This window comes from Pyrus communis, chromosome 4, assembly GCF_963583255.1.
Source record: "Pyrus communis chromosome 4, drPyrComm1.1, whole genome shotgun sequence".
Taxonomy (NCBI): Eukaryota; Viridiplantae; Streptophyta; class Magnoliopsida; order Rosales; family Rosaceae; genus Pyrus; species Pyrus communis.
The window spans coordinates 27,410,701-27,431,827 of record NC_084806.1 but is presented as its reverse complement, the minus strand read 5'-3'; the positions used below and the strand labels follow the sequence as shown (position 1 = coordinate 27,431,827).

The window sequence follows — 21,127 nt, the reverse complement described above, 5'->3', positions numbered from 1 at the left end:
TTTCTCTGTCTTTCTCTTTTATAAAGAAGACAACATATGAGGTTGTCTTCCACTTATTTTACTTTTCTTACTTCGAGTCAGATTGGGATTGTTGTGTTTATATAAAATAAAAAAATAAAAAAAATTGCTTTTGATATACTTTAAGAATAATCAGCTGTAAAATAAAGTAGATGAGCGTTTGGTTAATTATATCTTTAAAGTGTTGTGAGTAAGAAAACCAGTGTAAAAGTGTTTGGTAAATTTTAATGTAAAAGTAGTATAATTGTATTCAATGACAAAATAGACATGATAGTAGGAGTGGGGGAGAAGACAACAAGTGGAGGTGGTGGTTGCGGTGGTGGTGACGATGATGGTAGCAGCAATGGTGGAGGTATAGTGGTGATTGTGGTGTAGAGGTAATAATGGTGCTAGGGGTGGTGGTAGCACCAATGGTGGCAGTTGTGGTGGCAACGATGGTGGTTGTGGTTATGGTGGAGGTAAGGTGGGTGCAAGGTTAGTGTTTGGAGTGGTAGATCATTGAGGTCACTTTATTCGCTAAGTGACAAAATGTGTGCGGAAGGCTAAATAATATATATTTTTTTAAATAATGAAGGTATTACAACAATTAATAATATTTACTAAATACTCAACTTCGGTTTTTATTAAACCAGTTTTTAAAAGCAACAATTAATAATATTTACTAAATACTCAACTTCGGTTTTTATTAAACCAATTTTTAAAAGCAACCTACAAGCTGCTTTTAGAAGTTACTATCTGCAGGTCATTACTTTTAAAATAAGCAGGATATTTTACTTTTATCAAACATTTTTTTTTACTGCTTAACTTTAAAGTGAAGCAGTATTTGATAAAAAATAATACCAAACCAGACCTTAATATTAGTGATATTTGGCTTAATAGTATATTCAAATACGTTTTTTTTTCCCTAAAAAAAAAAAAAGATAACTAAATTTTGTTTTGTCGAAATCAACTTGTTTAGTGACTTGGCCCAACCCAAGTTTTAATAAGCCAGGGTCGTTGCTGAGTTGGGACTAATGTATTATTAAGTGGGTTGGTCCAAACACGATTCGTTAATTATGTGGGCTGCTCAAGCATGGCTCAAGCCCACATGGGTTGACTTTAAATGGGTTGGCACGTTTGACACCTCTAATTTGGATATCAGAGTTTTATAGTTTAAATACCAATTCTAACAAAACTTTTTGCCAAAATACTATATTTTAGCTTAGGTACCAATAGAAAAGCTAACCAAAACAATTCTACAAATACTATTATAATTTAAAATAATTACAAGACTGTTATTCAATCCCACCATGTTTTTTACTAGCCAACTTTTTCCAGCGATCAATCACTCAATTTTTCCTCCGAATTTATTGGTTAATTTTTCCAGTCTAAAGACCATTGTCCAATAGTGACTTTACAAATTTAGGCTAAGCCACACGGTGAGTATCCTATGATAAATTGAAATTGAAATTGACATTCATGTCCTTTGAACTAAAACTTCTTACTTACAATTAAAAATGGGTGTTTTGATATAGCCCCCTCGTTTTTAGGCTTCTTAGATTGTAAATCTATTTGTTTTAACAATTTGACCAAAATTCTCCTCTGTCAAAACGCCCCTAAAAAAAAAAAAAAAAAAAAAAACTGGAACCTCAATAGCAATGTCGACCTTGGTACGAAAAGAGGGCGTTTAAAACTTACGAGAGGAAATCAATATGATTAATATCGTTAAATTAAAATTCTTCTTATCTTGAACAATTAGTATTATTCTCTAAACCCTAAATTAAAATTCTTGTTATCTTGAACAATTAGTATTAGCAAGAATCTAGGAACATCCTTTCTTTTGGTGTGAAGAAAATGGACACCAAATTCTAATTTATTAAAGGCTATGGCCGGTCATGTAATTTAGGTACATTAAAATGGGTTAATTAAAATACATATGGCACCCAAATTATAGGAGAATTTTGGTCAAATTGTTAAAACAAACAGATTTACAATCTAAGAAGCCTGAAAACGGGGCGTTTTGATATAGGCGCCTTGCTTTTGAATTTTTTAGACTAAACATACACTCCGTTTAAAATAATTTTAAATTTTCACTACTTCTGTCACATCCCGGCCCGGCCCCCACCACATCCCGGGCCCGCTCCACCACCGTAGCACGATATTGTCCGCTTTGGGCTTACCATTCCCTCACGGTTTTGTTTTTGGGAACTCACGAGCAACTTCCCAGTGGGTCACCAATCATGGGATTGCTCTAACCCCCTTCTCGCTTAACTTCGGAGTTCCTACGGAACCCGAAGCCAGTGAGCTCCCAAAAGGCCTCGTGCTAGGTAGGGATGGGAATATACATATAAGGATCACTACCCTGGGCGATGTGTGATGTCACAATCCACCCCCCTTAGGGGCCCGACGTCCTCGTCGGCACATCACGGCCAGAGTTAGGCTCTGATACCAAATTTGTCACATCCCGGCCCGGGCGGGACCACTTCCCGGGCCCGCTCCACCATCGTAGCACGATATTGTCCGCTTTGGGCTTACCATTCCCTCACGGTTTTGTTTTTGGGAACTCACGAGCAACTTCCCAGTGGGTCACCCATCATGGGATTGCTCTAACCCCCTTCTCGCTTAACTTCGGAGTTCCTACGGAACCCGAAGCCAGTGAGCTCCCAAAAGGCCTCGTCCTAGGTAGGGATGAGAATATACATATAAGGATCACTACCCTGGGCGATGTGGGATGTCACAACTTCTCCTGAACATTTCATTTTCTTTTTTTTCTTTACCTATTATCCCTATATCTATGCATTTTTTTTTAATTGTTTGTTATAATTTTTTTCTTTTGTGAATATAGTAGAATATTTATAAAAAAAATTGTTAGATTTCATTATTTGAAAAGACAAAGCACATAATAAAGGTTGTTTGATTATATAGTTACGTCTAGTTACCTATAATATCGACACATTTAGATTTATAGTGGATTTGATTTTTTATATTTCTCAGTACATTTGGAATGTAAATGTACCAAAAGGGTTATCTGATACAAACATTCGGTTTTGTCGTACATTTGGGATTTTTTGTGCATTTGGTTTTTTGGTACAGTTGGAATCTAAACTTACCAGAAGGGTTACCTGACAATGGGCACTTTGGTTTTATGGTACATTTGGTTTCTTGGTACATTTGAAATCTAAACGTACCAAATGAGTTACATAACAATGGGTACATTTGGTTTTATGGTACATTTAAATTTTTGGTACATTTGGTTTCTCAGTACATTTGAAATATAAACATACCAAAAGTCGATACTTTTGCTCTCAAATGTACCATAAGTTTTAAGTATAATTTTTATATATCTATACGTGAAATTTAATAACTTAATATAGTTGTCTTAGGAAAAAAAAAATGTATTGAAGACTTTTTACTAAAACGTTTTTAATAGAAAGAGAATTTTTTTTTTAATACTGATAGTCTGATAATGAGGAAATGAGGAATTAGTTAATTAATTTTTTATTTTATTTTATTAATAAATGCCATTTAATGCGTAGAAGGGGATTGACAAAATTAAATTCATATATTATAGGCAATTAGTTGCTAAGCTACCTTATGCCTCTATATAAATGCATTTAAATTAAATTCCTATTTGATACGTTTTGGTACGGTTTTTCTTTGAATATATATATTTTTTTAGCCTGCTTTGACACGATTCCTTTGATATGGTTTGCAAGAGCCATTCTAAGTGGCTATAAAGCATTATAAGACAATTGGTTGTAGCAATTTTTCTAAATGATCAAATCTGAAGGACATTGAAAATTTTACAATTGATTATCATTTTTAATTGTTAAATTTGTTCGTAGTTTGACACGATTCTTTTGGTACGTTTTTGTGACATCCCGTCCCGGAAATATCGAAACGCACGTGTGAAATGACTAAATTACCCCTAGTTCGTTCTTTGACATTATTGGTTGTTTTGTGTGTTGTGGCATGTGCTGGGCCACACACACACACATTCACACTCCCTGTCTCTCTCTGCCCTTTCTCTGTCTCTGTCTCTCATCTCCCTCTCCCTTCCCGTTCACCTTAAAACGTACGGACAAACACACACTCACTCGAACGTTCACAGATCGAGGAAACCAAGGACACAGTTGAGCTCGTGAGGTCGAGGGGAACACAGCCATACCATTTTCAGGTGAGAAACACATCGTTTTCACGTTGATTCGACGATGTCCGTTTTGAGTACTGTTCATGCAAATTTAATCTAGCTTGTTTTTGGGATTTTGAAGCTCATAGACGTCTTAGTGAGGTCCCAAGGAGCTTAGAAGTACTTCGTTGGACGATTTTGGACGTCGGGATAGCTTGGTTCGAAGTTGGCCGGTTTTGGACAGTTTGCACAGGTAATATCGTGTGGTTTTGGGCCTTTAAAAGTAGTTTGAATGTGTTCTACTAGTCCTAAGCTTCATTTTGGTTCAAGAAACGTGAAAAATGGTTGAAAAACGAGTGAGAAAACACGATTTGAAAATTTTCCAGTTTTCCGGCGCCGTCGCCGGCGCCGAAGCCTCGCCGGAGAAGGTGACGGAATATTCCGTCAAGTCTGACGGAATATTCCTGACGCCGTTAATGGAATCTGTCAAAACTGACGGAATATTCCTAACGGCGTCAGTTGACACCGTCCGTGTGCACCGCACGTGCCTACGCGTGGCCGGCGCGTGCGGCGGAGGAAAATTTTTCTAAAAATATGGTTGTGATCCTGAGGTTATGTAGAGCACATTGGTATATTCAATTGTCCATTTTGAGCAATGTATGAGAAGTTATTACGAGAAGTTGGTTATGTGCTTTAAAGTTAACGTTTTTATAGCTATTTCGCATATAGGTGACACGTACCCCGAGGACGAGCGTGCACACGCGAGGCAGGGGGGCTACGACCTTTCTACATACCAGTGAGTGGGCTTTTGGTTTTCCGTATATACCTATATACTATATTTTCCCAGAACTTGAATAAATGTTTATTAGTTATGCCATGCATTACATTATCGTTTTTCGTGCATCGTTGGGAATGTTAGTGGTTGCATATATACATACATATGCATATTGGGTGCTGTGGACGCACAGGTAAGTGCCAGGTAAGTGGTATTCATATTTATATTCAGCAGTAGTTTGAGATGCTTAGAGAGCTCATAACCTGTACCCCCGGTGTTAGTGCTCCCGCCCGTGGCCAGGGCACAGTCCTTCACGTGATGTTCACCTCCCGCACCTTATGCTCACCTTGGATTCAAGGTAGGTGCACAGTCCTGTCGTACAGACCACTTTAGGTGGTTCCGACTCGTAGGTGACCCGCGATTATTCGCCCAGTCTTCACGTGATCGTAGCACTTATTTACACCCAGGCCTGTCGTACAGACCACTTTAGGTGGTTCCGACTCGTGGGCAGGTTCAGATATTGAGATTGAGATTTGAGCTCTAGATGCAGCCGTACAGGTCACGTTAGGTGACTCCGGCTGCCAGATTACATGATATTGATATGTTTATACCTGGGCACTTGCATATCATTATGAGACTTCGGCATGGCATATTATTGAGCACATGGCATATATTTGAGCATGTTTAGCACATGTATTATGCGTATATATATTTTCTGGGAAGTATACAGGTTTTACAGCGAGGGGTTAGAAAGTATTTTATAAATAGTTTTCGAAAGCTTTGTTTTTGCCCACTCACGCTTTTGTTTTGCGCCCCTCCAGGTTCTAGTTGAGTAGCAGTTCCGGTGGTTTCCCAGAGGGTTTTTCCAGCACTTCTGACAGACACCTATCATTGTAGGGTCACCTTCGGGTGCACTTTTATTGTATCTTTTCTTTTGGACTGCTGTAGACTTGCTCTGAAATTGTGACTCCCTCACTAGCACTGTATTAGTACCTTGTATGCTAGTTAGTTTTTAATTATTCGTACTTCATATTACTACTTTATTAGCTTCCGCACGTGCACATGGCTACGTCACCTTCGTGTGACGGCCATCACTCCCTGATCTCGGTCGGGGTGTGTCAGTTTTGGTTAATGAAGATGAACTTATCTCTTTGTTAGTATTTGATATAGCAAGAGTCGGTACGCTTTGATAAGTGCTGGTTTATGCATTAGTAGTTGTAACAAAATAGTGGAATAGAAGTATTTTTCTCTGTCGTGTAAGATTTCTTCTTTATATGAAAAAGGAATAAATGTTAAGTGGTGATTATAGTTGCGACTAGATGATCAGGTCATATAGTTTGCATACTTATTTTTATTTTATTGTAGCACATCAACACAAATACTAGATGTTGACTATCGATTAAAAATATTTCAGGTACATGATGGTGGTACCAACGATTAAGAATGGGAGCATGAACAACCGATCAAACCTTCTCCACTTTGCTGGTTTGTATTGTACAATTGAAGAATATGTTAAAGCCGGACATGATATCATATGAAGGTAACACCATTTTAGAGACTATATCAAGCATACAAAGATAAGCTTGTGACATCTAGGCACTTTAGCACTTTGGACAATGATATCAAGATGATAATTGAACAATATAACAAAGACCAAGGATGCTTTGTATTTGGTGACATCAAAGGGATGGTGACAACTACTAACATTGCTGATATCTTTAACATTCCTAATGAGGGAAAATATTTAGACTACACTGATATGCCATGGGAGAAAACCAAGAAAATAACATTCATGTCTAAATATTTTTCAGATGTGGTTGACCTTGTTACAAAGACTAGAATCGTGGCATCCGTAAGAAATGTAGTTGCAGAAAGATCAAAGGAAGAGCTTGTGGACTTTGCACGTTTTGTCAATCAACATGTGGCAACAGAAAGTAGTGATACAATAATATATAGAGTCAACTAGTACTCATGCATAATATACATTAGATACTGAGTGGAAACGAAATTACAACAAAAGGGAACAAATCCTACTCTCTAGTGGCACACGCCAGCTACACCCCTTGAAAACCTCTTCTCTAACCGGTACCTATAACTCTACAAAACAATTATGCACCATGGGAATGGTGCACTGGGCAAAGTAAATACTCGGATAAATTGTGAAGCTCATGTGAGTGACAATAATACGGTATACGTGATTTAAAAATAACATTTCACAATCCTTTACGCATAAAATAATTCTCACTCATAAATCTCAATTGAATCCAGGTAGACATCCAAGTGTCTTTTCATGATTGATTCACATAAGCACTAAATCATCTATTTCATATATATCAGGGATACACAAGGTAGGGTTTCGTAACCTCTCATGAAATCAAACAAAAGTAGCGTCCTAGAACCACTCATAGAACCTACTTAAACAAAGATGGATTCCTAAAGCACTCATGGAATCAGAAAGAAAGGTAATATACTAAGGATTTAATATCCACACATGAAACGAGAAAGGAAGTGTACAAAGTATTGATCCTCTACTAGCCCTCTCAGTTCGCAAACATTTCAAATATACATACATATACTTTTCATAAAGAATACATATACTTTTCATAAAGAATATCATTAACTAGGTAATAGCCATTTGTAAATCAAATTTATACACCCAAGGAACATTCATATGCAAAATATTTATCACATGACAGTAAAGTTCGCTCACCTGCAATCCAACTCACTTCTAGAATAACCACAACAGAAGTGCCACAAAAAAATGATGTGTATATCACTGAGATGTCACATGTTCTTGATAAACCAACAATGCTCTTATAAAGCCTAATCTCGTACATAACACTCAAACTGGAAAAACTATCAAGACTAACATGCATAACGAGGCATAGTGCTAATTGCACGTAAATCCAGACACACGGCAATCGATAACAACACGTCATCGTGATGAGCCAACTAAACTCCATCAAGCCTCAACAACATTACATTTCAATTTCCCGACGATCTAACTATCGGATTGTCGTTTATAACGAAAATCATGCGATGGTACAACTATCACAAAAATCAAATATCAAACCATTGTATCTGATTTTAAAAAAAGGACCTAGGATATGGCTTAGGACATTGGGATCGTCTCACTGTCCAAAATTCATGTTTTCAGGTTTTTAACGTGCCAACTCGCGCAATGGTTTCTAGCAAACGAAACTGGAATTTCCGACTAACTCTACATGACACCAAATTTTACAGGCATGTATAGCTCAATAAGAGGAACAACTTTTGTAGTGCCATGAAGTTCATTAAAACAAACGGAGAATGATCAATTTCATTGGTAAAGGCGTGGGTGCCCAAAACTTTACGGTTTCTACTTAAGATTTACACAAGTACAAATGTATTAGAATGTATATCACAACAAGAAATAATATTTAGACCGAAAAAAATTGATTAAAATCTTTAATACCTCATCCTCCTCTTTAAAGGCGTGTTGACATGCAGCTGTTAGTACGGTAGCTTAGCATTCCTTTCCTTTTTGGGTCAACAATCCCAGAAAAAGGGTAAGTTTGTTCAATAATCCCAGCGGGAAAAGGAAAACAAGGACTTTTGAGTGCCATAATAAATAGAAGGGAGGGGTATGATATTCACACACTCCATTTTACTTTTCACACATCTTTTTAATTTTTGGTTGTCAAATCGGATAAATTGAAGAAGATCAACGGACAAAAATTATCAAGGGGTGTGTGAGAAGTAAAATGGGATGTGTGGATAGCACACCCCTAAATAGAACTTGAGACTCTTTCTTAATTTCGTTGGTTCATAGATAGTTGATTTCTACTCTGTAATTTCTTCTCTCACTTGTTCTCTCTCCACCAATTTTCAAAGATGATGATCGCAAAGAAACCTAGGGTGGAATCTAATCAAGGGAACAAAACTGCTGATCAGTTTGATCAGATGATGACTGCAGCTACTTACGTTTCCTCAATGTTGAGCTTAAATTTGAATCACACTCATATCAATAACAATTCGTATAATCAAGAAATAATCGAATCAAAAGTAGCCGATCCGCTACGAAATACAAAAAGAAACCTGCAAAATGAAAATGGGGGTGAAGATGGTTTGTGGGAAGTTGTATATTGCCAAAGAAAACAGCGAGAGGCGTGAAGGCGAAGACGCCCACTTCATCTGCATGGAGAAGCAGACTATCGGCGTTGCAGATGGCGTCGGCGGTTGGGCTAAGTACGGCATAGACGGTGGTGAGTACGCAAGGGAACTCATGAAGAACGCCTTTTATCGCCGCCCATATTTACAATAAAAATGATAACAATGTGAGTAATGAACTAAAAAGAAAAAGAAAGGGGCCTTTTGATAAACAGTTGATTGGAGCCGTTGATCCAAGAAACGTTTTGGAGGAAGCTCATGCAAAGAATAAGGAGAAGATTGGACTAAAAGGCTCATCAACCGCTTGCATCCTCAGCCTCAACAAAGAGAGCGGAGTCTTGCATGCTGTGAACGTTGGGGACAGCGGGTTCATGCTGTTTAGGGACAACAAGCTTCTGTACCAATCTCCGATTCAGCAGCGCATGTTCAACTTTACGTATCAGTTGGGAACGGCATCAACAATGACAATCCTGATTCCGCTTGGGAGAAAAAGGATATTCAGACAGTCCCGGGGGACATCATAGTCCTTGGGACTGATGGCTTGCTGGGCAACATGTTTCCAAGCGAGATTGAGGAGGTTCTTGTGGCAAATAGTACGTCAAATTCGAAAGATAGAGAATCTGACCGCAGTGGTGGTGATGGTGATGGTGATGGTGATGGTGATGGTGATTTTGATTTTGATTGCGATGCATTGGCTTCGAGCATAGCGAATCTCGCTCTCTATAACTCGTTCGATAAGTACAACTGTAGACATCGAAATTTCAGTAAAACAAATGTTCACCAATGCATTAAAGTTTTGACGTGTCAAGGCATACATGGCATACGCCACGTGTTGTACAAATTGTACACATGGCGTGTGACTCAACAAAATAGGAAGAAATACCCTTGAAGGATTAAACAAGTTTTTCTTCTCATTTTGGGCAATGACAAGGCAAGTACATTTCAATCCATTGAGGATCAAAACAAGTTTTTCTTCTCATGTTGGGCAATGACAAGGCAAGCACACTTCAATCCATTACGGATCAAAGCAAGTTTTTCTCATTTGGGCAATGACAAAGCATACACATTTCAAGTTTAAAATGGTGTTAAGTGGGAAATTAGGCCATAAGTTAGACCACTTCAAGTTTAAAATGGTATTAAGTGGGAAATTAGGCCATAAGTTACACCACTTCAATTTCAATATTGCATTAAGTGGGAAAATTAGGCAATGGTGCTTGGAAAGGAAAAAAATATTTTGTGGTGGTGATTCATTCTCAAAGCCTATAAATAGGCTTCTCCATCAAGGTATCAAGCATCAAGGAATTCACAAATACACTTCTCTACTCCAAAATTAGAAGAGAATTCCCCAAATCCTTGAAGCTTTGAAACTCCAAAGCTTCCAACCATCCAAATTCCCAAGAATTCCGAAGAATCAAGAAAGCTCTCTTCGTTCTTCGTTAAATCCTCTTTCAAGATCAAGCCCCGACGGCCCTTGAAGAAAGTGTTCATCGTTCATCCTAAGATCAAGCCCCAACGGCCCCTTGGATCAACAGCACAAACAAATCCACACATCCAATCGTTCTTCAAGACTAAGCCCAAAAGCCCTTGAAGATCTGCTCATCCATCAACCTTCAAGATCAAGCCTAAAAGCCCTTGAAGAAATCCATACACCCATTCTTCAAGATTAAGCCCAACGCCCCTTGAAGATCCGTTCATCAACTGTTCATCCTTAGATCAAGCCCCGACGGCCCTTTGGATCAACAACTCATCCATAAACCTACACCCTACGAAGATAGAATCAGAGGACCAAATTTGAGAGAGATCGTAACCCCAAAATCATAAACACAAAAATATTATTTTTGTACACGTATTCTTGTTTCTTGTTTCAAGGAATCTTTCGTGTTCACAACAACCCTAGCCCTTTTTCAGAAAACGCTAAGAAAGCTGGATTTGAGTACGTAGGAGGCAAGATCGACGACATTACTGTTATTGTTGCACGCGTTGTAGCTAGGAACAGAAAATCGTCCCACACAAACAGAGCAACAACACACTAAGCGGCGGAAGAACGAAGACGGAAAAATCACCAAGGATTGACCTCCGTCGATGATACCATATTAACAGAAATGCAGAAAGAGCATGTATTGAAGAAGAAAAGAGAGAAGGGAATAAGAGAGAGAGAGAAAGTAATTGATTACATTGATACTTAATTAATCTTTACAACTATGAAAATACAGTTTATATAGCCATCATGACTAGGTTGCAGCCTAAGCTATTTAACTAACTAATTCGCTAACAACTCTAACAACCTTTCAACACGTGGATATGGCCAACACTTATAAGCTAATACTATCCATGCATGGATTCTTATGTTACACTAAAAACTTTCACGTTTGAATGAAATGAAAATGTGGTTGTTCTATTAATCAAGATCTATGTTTGGAATTTGTGGTTGTACTCCTATTTTATTGCAATTAGTTTTCTTTTTATTCCAAAGTTTGTTACCAATAATAATAAGTAAATGGTTAGCAAACAACTAATGTGTTCATTGAAGCAAACAAAATGTCCAAATTAGCTCCATCTCGACCACATGATATAACATGTGATCTAGTTATTCATTTTTTATTTTTTATTTTTTTTAAGATTAAATGATAGTCATTTCATTAAATTCGCAATTCTTTCGCAAGAATATTAAATTTGGAGAAAAACATCCTTTATTTATGAGTGACACACCCCGACCGAGATCAGGGCGTGCTGGCCGCCACGCGGAGGTGACGTAACCATGTGCACGTGCGGAAGCTAATAAAATAGTAATAAAAAGTACGAATAATTGAAAACTAGCATACAAAGTAATAAAAACAAGTGCTAGCGTAAGTGAGACGCTAAGTTCAGAGCATAAGCCTACAGCAGTCCAAAAGAAAGTGATACGACAACAGTACACCCGAAGGTGACCGTACGCTGGTGAGTGTCTGTCAGAAATGCCGGGAAAGCCCTCTGGGAAACCACCGAACCTGCTAGACAACTAGAACCTGGAGGGGCGCAAAACAAAAGCGTGAGTGGACAAAAATAAAGCTTTTCGAAAACCATTTAGTAAAATACATTCTAACCCCTCGCCGTAAAACTTGTATACTTCCCAGAAAATAAACATATATACGTATGTATATAGATATGCCAATCATGCTCAAGAATATGCCATATCGACAGCTCATAATGAAATGCAAGTGCTCAGGTATAAATCATTTCAATAACAAATAATCTGGCAGCCGGAGTCACCTAACGTGACCTGTACGGCTGCATGTAGAGCTCAAATCTCAAACTCAATAACTGAACCTGCCCACGAGTCGGAACCACCTAAAGTGGTCTGTACGACAGGCCTGGGTGTAATATATATACGCTCTAGTGCTACGATCATGTGAAGGCTATGCGAATAATCGCGGGTCACCTACGAGTCGGAACCACCTAATGTGGTCTGTACGACAGGACTGTGCACCTAACTTGGATCCAAGCTGAGCGTGTGGTGCGGGAGGTGAACATCACGTGAAGGACTGTGCCCTACTCTGGGCGGGAGCACTAACACCGGGGGTGCAGGTTATGAGCTCTCTAAGCATCTCAAACCACTACTGAAACATAAATGTGAATAACACTCACCTGTCACTTACCTGTGCGTCCACAGCACCCAATATGTATATGTATATATATGCAACTAATAATGCAAGTAATGATGTACAAACAACGATAATCTAATGCATGGCATATGGCAAATGACAATTCAAATCAATTTCTGAGAAAATATAAGTATATAGGTATATACGGAAAACCAAAAGCCCACTCACTGGTATGTGGAAGGGTCGTAGCCCCCTGCCTCGAGTGACCACGCTCGTCCTCGGAATACGTATCACCTATATGCGAAACAACTATAAAAACGTAAATTTTAAAGCACATAACCAACTTCTCGTAATAACTTCTCATACATTGCCCAAATTGGACAAATGAATATACCAACGTGATCTACACAACCTCAGGAACACACCCAAATTTTTAGAAAAAATTTTCACTGCCGAACGCGCCCCCACGCGCCGGCCACTCGCAGGCACGTGCCTGGCACGCTGACGGCGTCAACTGACGCCGTAGGGAATATTCCGTCAGTTTTGACAGATTCCGTTAACGGCGTCAGGAATATTCCGTCTCCTTCTCCGGCGAGCCTCCGGCACCGTCGCCGGCGCCGGAAAACTGGAAAAATTTCAAACGTTGATATCTCGTTCGTTTTTCACCCAAATTTGACAAAATTACTACCAATTTGAAGCTTAGACCTAGGAGAACACGAATATACCACTTTTAAGGGTTAAAAACCACGAGATCTCACCTGTCACCACACTCCAATTCCGGCCAACTTCGAATACGGTGATCCCGACGTCCAATTCCTTCAAACGAACTACTCCGAGACTCCTTGGGACCTCACCAAGCTACCTACAAGCTTCATTTTCCCTAAAACGTGAGAAATCACGTGTGCATGAATAGTACCCCAAATCGGACTTCGTGAAATCGACGTGAAAACGGTAGTTTTCTTACCTGAAAATGGTACAGCTGCACTCCTCCCAGCCTCACGAGCTCGAATGTGGCCTTGGTTTCCTCGATCTGCAAAGGTTTGATAGGTTTTGGGTGTGCGTCCGTACGTTTTCAAGGGAAATGGGAGGAAAGGGGACTCGGGACAATCACAGGGAAAAGGGACAGAGGGTTAGGGAGAGTGACAGTGGGAGTGTGTGGCTCAACACATGCCAACACCACACAAAACAACCAATAACGTAAAGGGAACGAACTAGGGGTAAAAGTGTCTTTTCACACGTACGTTTTTGATATTTTCGGGACGGGATGTCACAGTAGTGCCCACACCATTTTCTGGGCTAAATCCTGGGGGGAATTTAGCTTTTGTTTGGCATTAGCTTTTAGCCCACACATTTAGCATGAGTTGGGCTGGGTTTGGAGGGGGAATAAAATCTAAAAAATAGCATTTAGCCCAGAGTTGGGTTTGGTCTAAAGAATTGGTCTAGTGAAAAGCAAGAAAAGATTTGAAATCTCTAACTCAAGTTCGAACTCTCACGAATGTATTTCTTGGGATCCCCGGTATACTACCCCCTCATGATATTAGAGTTGCATGAGAAGGATTATTAGTTTGCTATCATAGAGAGCAAATGTTGGCAAATATAGATTATAACAGTTGGTCAAGAAAGTGCACTCATATACTATCATCTATTAAAAATGGATGCCATTGATTCAGTAAATGTGCAAGGTGTGGTCATTGTTAAGAGGATTCTAAAATTTAAAAAAAAAAAAAAAAAAAAAAAAAATTAGAATGTCATTTTCTTTAGAGACTTTTAGATATGAGTTCAAAACCAAATGATTGAAATCACTTAAAGTGTTTTTAGAACCATTATTTAACAAAAATGCAAGTTAATTTTGAAAAAACACTTGAAGTGCTTCCTGCAAGATACACATAATTGATGCTTCTTCTTGAATGCATTTCAAGTGCTTTTAAAATCTAAAAAACTTTCACCTAAAACGTTTTTGGCCATTTTAAAAACTGGTTGGTAGAAGCATATGAATAAAAATAACTCCAAATATGTAAAGATCAAAAAAACCCCCAAAAAAACAATAGCAAGTATGAATAGATCGGAAAAAATGACTGATGGAAATGACAACTACGATTGTAAATGGACAAAAATGAAATAGTAATCGATAATGAGGGACCACTACTATTATCTCCATCCTACTTTCGGTGAAAGGTGAAAGGTGAAAAGTGAAAAGAATGTTAAGATAACATTATTAGTTGAAGAAATAATACACAAGAAGGCTTTTATTTTATTTTATTTTTATGGTTAAAAAGAAGCTTTTATTTCACTAACAGAAAAGTTATCCGCACAAACAAAGGTGGTGCTATTTATTGCGTGGCTTAGTAGAACGCTTTTTTTATTAGTATAAAATGTCTATGTACGCAAAAAAAAAAAAAGGTGGTGCTATCCACAAATGATTTTTATTTTCTACACACTCTTTTCAATCCTCGATTGTTAGATCAAATAAATTAAAAGGAATCAAATAACAAAAATTAACAAAGTGTATAAGAGAAAAAAAAAAAAAAAAAAAAAAAAAAAAAGATATGTGAATAGCATCACCCAAGATATCTTCTATAATCATGAGCCTAACTAATTCTATGAAATATGACGAGTGTCAACATTCAATTAAAAAAATTGTTAATTTCGTGTGGTATAAAAAGAACATATGACTAGAATTATAGAATATGAAATGATAAGCCACTAATGAAATTCTATGGTGCTCTGGAATATTTTGTTTTTTTAACCGTTAGATCTTTACAAAAATCAAGTTCTAACGATGAAAAACTCCGAAATATCTTATATTCCGGAACACCATAAATATCCCACCAACTAATTAGTCAGGAAATTGATGGTGGTGAAGGGTTATGATGGATCCGTGGATGATTATTATTTGTGCTGTCAATGTTTAAATTTTCGAAACAATATTAATTTAGGAGCTTACACCTGATTTTGTTCCACATTTATGCATTCATTTCCATGTATAATTACGTTTTTAAATTGAAAATAATAAATCTTATTGCAATAAAAGAGAGTTTATAAATGTGCAATGACATTACATACCTAAAAATATTGTTGCAATCAAAAGATTTTTGCTTCCTAGTCAAAGTACTGAGGAAAATTCGCATTCGCATTCGGATTTTTTATTTTATTTTTATTTTTATAGAAGATACGATGGCAATTTTATTCATAGATTAGGAAATCATACAATAAAAAAGGAGGGTGTCCCGAATTGAATCTAAAGGCTCTTCGAACTAACAACCGGAGACATTGGATTGTAGGGCCGATTTGGCAAATCAATACGCCACCAAATTAGCGGTTCGACGAATTTGACAGACTCTCGTCTCAACGAAACTTTGCAAACGACCTCTGATGTCATCGATCACAGCCTCAGTGGAGGTAGCCCTCCTTGCAAATTGCCAATGGAGGTGGATTGTCTGCCCTCCCATTTCCATACTCTCCTCATGCCCTCCTATGATGTGTGGTCACGGTTAAGCCACGTCAATATTTTATATTAATTTTTTTATAGAAATAATAAAACAAAAAGTAATAGGAATATAAAATGTTGACGTGGCTTAATCGTGACCACACAAACATGAGGGTATGTGGAGAGTATGAAAATGGGAGGGCAGACAATCCACCTCCATTGGCAATTGCCTGAACTGCCAGCAAGGCATGATAATATTTCAAACTTTTCTTGTTATTTTAGATTTATTTGGCATTAAAAGATTACCAAATATCGACTTAAGTTGAATATACGACGAACAAGACTACAAAATAATAAGAATATTATTAAAAAAAACAATAATGTTGAAATGGTTACAAAATTCTAAGAGGCTATCTCAACTGAACAACAAGCATGTTATTTATAATAAACTAACCCTAACCTTAAAATGAAAGAAACTGAAATGCTAATGCTAATGGGTTAAGCCCAGAAAACCAAACATTAAAATAAACCTAAATACTAATATTTTCCAAACACCCCCGTCAAACTTATGGTGGTATACGACATGGGTTTGCAAACAAGTAGATGCGGACTGGCTCCATTAGGCGAATTGGTGAACTGAGATGGACTGGCAAACTAGATTGGACTTGACTGAACTGGCAAACTGGTTTTGATTTAGGCATGCTGATTTTGGCTGGCAAACTGATTCAAATTCAGATTGGCTAGTGTTGAGAGTATGGAAAGAACTCATCACTAAACAGACAAAATTTCCATTTTTCAATTATAGTAACAAACAAACAAAAACAAAGTTATCATTCGAATGGTCATAGATCTAAGCACTCGTATGACGGTCACAAAACATTCCAAACAGGCCACCAATCACCATCTAGTTTCTCTCAGACTTAAAACCAAAATTGCCCATTTTCTCTTTTGCCCGTGTGGGCCTATCTAATTTTTTTTTATCTTCTTTCTTTTTTTCTTTTTTTCTTTTTTTCTTTCTTTCTGGGCAGTGGTTCCAGCGAATTCAAAATATGGCAGGCTGCAGCAGCAAGATGAAATTTGTGATTAAATTTTGTTGGATTTTTTTTATTAGTATTTAACTCTTAGTTATTAATCACAAATTTCCAGATTGACTTATACTCATAGTCATTAATCGCAAATTTCTTTTGATTTATTAGTGTTTAACTCTTCTCCTAATTCTTTCCCTTGACCCTTTTAATCTTCTTTTTTTTTTTTTTGATTTTGATAATTACCGAAATGAAATTTGTGATTAAATTTTGTTGGATTTTTTTTAATTTAATTTAGTCTTTAATTTTTTAGGAAAATTAATGAAAAAGACTTGAAAACTTTGAGTTTTAATGATAAGGACAAAATAAAGGGTAAAATGAATAGTATCATGATTGACTTTTTAGTGTAAAAATGTGGTTTTTTTTGTTAAAGTGAACAGTATCGCGGGTTTTTCGTTAAAGCTCCCTAATTTTTTTGTAAAAAAAGCAAGGGAGTTCAAAGTCGTGAGGGGTCTTATGCAGCTATGCCTCTCAATCTGATTGTAGATTTTGTATGTATTTAATAAGGCTATCTATCAAATCTTTTGTAAACAAATAGTATGTAATACACATCAAGTATTATCCTTTGTATGTAAATAGTACAATATACAAAATTTTCATACGGTTTTCAATCCCGCACTGCAACATCGCGTGGGGCATTCCTTGCTAGCGTCTTGCCATTTTAGATTTATTTGGCATCAAAATTACAGCACTGTTAACCTCCTCCGATAGCCCAAAAGACAATATCACACCCTATATTTTGAAGTTTAAACCGACTCCAATTAAAACAAGAGGATTCAAGCTCGTGTGTAAAGAAAAATACAATATTAATTAATTTCCCTTCCGTTATTAATATGTATGTGATGGTGTATATAACGAAGGATGTTAGGTTCTGACCGTTGACACAGATCATGTGCCCCTCGAGCATCAACTGTGCACACTTGCACTACTAAAGCTAACTTTAAATCATTTTGGTTTTCCTTTTTCAATTTTTTTTTTTTTTTTTTTTTTTTTTGAACAAATTAGATTATCTACACTAAGTGGATGAGAGAGTGGGCTAAGCCTTACATGGACTAGCAATAATGTATGTGATTCAAATTCACTTTAGTGAAAATCAAACCTAAAACCTCTCACTTACAAATGAAGAGGAATACCATTAGATCGTAATGACATTTTTCCATGTACTTGAAGCACACTTGTTTGCGTTAACCACGTCTGCACATGCCAAGTCACAGATAACATCTTGCAAAATAAATGTAGGGTAAATGTTCCAGTGTGGCTGACTGCAGGGGATTAATTAAGTGTGGGTGAGGATGCTAACTATGCACAGTTGGCTTTGAGGCTAATCTTTCTTTGGTAGGATGAGACTTTTACATGATATGGCAAAATCAAAGACCTTATCAAATGGCAAAGAAGATTTGTCTTTTTCTTTCTTATCACCAATGCATCGATCGAGTCCAAAATCTTTTACGAGAGTAACACAACAGGAAGTAGACGTACATTGCAATATTTGAATGCGGCCACGGACAATTTTTATAAAATTTTCATTGGTACCAGCTGATACTAGGGATGAGCAAATACCTATTGGTTATGGATAACCGATGTTACCCATCCATTTAAATTAAACGGTTACGGTTATAGGTAACTGTTTAAATAAATAAACAGTTATAGGTATAACCGTTTACCTGTGAAATTTAAATTGACGGTTATGGGTATTAACCACGGTTATAAACGGGTAACCGTTTACCCATTTATTTTATATATGTAAAATTAACACAAACCATGTTCTCGATCCAATAATACTTAGCACCCAATAAATTAGCAAGGAATTCATCAATCCTTCTCTCAATAACACTGCTACAGAAATGATGATTCTCATCATCAAGGAATTCGCCAAATTAATTTAAATTTCTTGCGGGTAACCGTGAAATTGACATAAATGCTTTGACATAAATGTCTTCTAAACAATTTTTGTAACCCAATAATACTTAGAAAATATTATATTTACCTTCATTGGTAACAGTTAAAAATATCGTCCGTAAACTATTATTTCAATTATTTGAATGGTATAAGGACTTAAAAAATTAAAATACGAAAATGTATGATGAATGTACCTATAACGGTGTTTAATTGTCAGAAAAAGAAAATTATGACAATTTTTTTTTTAATTTTCAAGTTGTTAAAAAACATGTAGAAGGGTGAAAAAAGGGTAATGGTAAAAAAAGAAGATAAACAGGACCAAAAAGGGTAAATGGGTAAACGGGTATTAAATAGTTACGGTTAAATGGGTATGCGGTTATGTGTATGGTTAATTGTTTTAAACGGTTATCGGTACGAGTATAACCATTTAGGCAATTACCCAATGGGTAAACGGTTATCCGGTATGAGCATAAACGGTTATGGGTAAATAACCGTAGTTACCCGCCTGCCATAACCCATCCCTAGCTGATACTGAGTTGTAGATACGTTAATGTGTGAAAATCCTATAATTCCATTCTGATTACCTTGTACTGATAAACTCTTCCACCCCCAATCAAAACTTTAATAACTACTTAACACGTAAATGAAAAAAATAAAAAATAGCAATCAATTTACTCTTTAAAGCAAAGTCTAGTCCATCAGTATGTTTTAGGGAATTCAGTACCAAAACACATTTGTCTCTCTCATCTTTCTTTCAAATTACATATACATCAGCTAACAATTCAAAGAGATTATCACTTGTATAATTTATGACAATCCTAACTAATCAAGCCAAGAAACTCAGCTAACAATATAATGAAGCTAGGCAGTAAACAAAAATAGGCTTCAAACATAATAGCACTTGTAATAAAATATAAACTTCTTCCTCACAATAATTGCATTCAAATTCAGTATTTCCTCCTCCTCTATTTCCCACTTTTTCGAGTTTTTTGACATACTTCCACAACGGAGCATAATAATTTTCAACAATCTCATCTAGATTAGCATTATCATTCGCATGATTATCAAGGTGATTCATTTTCCTAAATTAACAAACATATAAACAATAAGAGTCAATCCACCGTAGAGACAGAGACTACATGAAAATTTTATGTTAACTTAAGAGATAAAAAATGCATCATGAAAGCATATACATTAAAATTATTATAATCTAAATATCTAAACCACTGCACAATTATATATTATAATATACAAAATATAATAATAATATATTAAATACAAAAAACTTTTTGTATGTAATAATAATATTATTGTATTTCCAATTTACATAACAGATTAAGCTTCGAAGATTGAATTAGTAAAAGCAAAAGGGGCCTTTAGCTTCGAAGTTCAAAACAGAAAAACAAAAGGGGCTTTTAGTTTCAAAGATGGGTTTTGGCCTTGGGAATCATATTAAGCTTCTAACAATCATTGACAAGTTTCTAAAAGACGCTAGGCATTAATTGGGCTGTGGGCTGGGGCCTAGGCGAATTAGGCGGATTTAAGTAAATTTATTATATTTCGTGTAAATAAGTGTCTATTTATACTTAAATATATATATATATACACACACACATATACATATATATATTATGAAGTATTGGAACATAATGAAAATATGGGTAACAATCATATAATATGTGTTTATTTAAGTATTCAACAAGTCTCTTACAATTTATTGAAAAAATAATATGCAAAATGAAATTTATCAATTTTTCTGTCTATATGAGTTGCAACCTAGGCGGGTGCCTAAGCGATCTAGACGGGCGCCTCATCAGGTCTAGGTGTCATTTCTTAATTTTCAAATGCCTAGGCATTACTCAGGGCGGTGGCCAGCTGCTTAGCACCTAGGTGGAGATTTTTAGAACAGTGGTCATTGAATCAATAAAGAGGAGTAAGATCAGGAAAGTATCGAAGCTATTAACAAAGTGAAAATGAAAGCTCTCACCAATAGTTGCAGACAGAGACAACGGAGATGATGGAGCAGTTGTAGACGGAGACGACAAAGATGATGGAGCAGTTGCAGACAACAAGTCTGATTTCTAA

The 21,127-nt window shown here is 36.7% G+C and overlaps 1 pseudogene; it reads left to right on the top strand.

The window, feature by feature from the left end:
- The first annotated feature begins 8,991 nt into the window (after window positions 1–8,991).
- Window positions 8,992–21,127, top strand: LOC137732922 (probable protein phosphatase 2C 55; annotated as a pseudogene).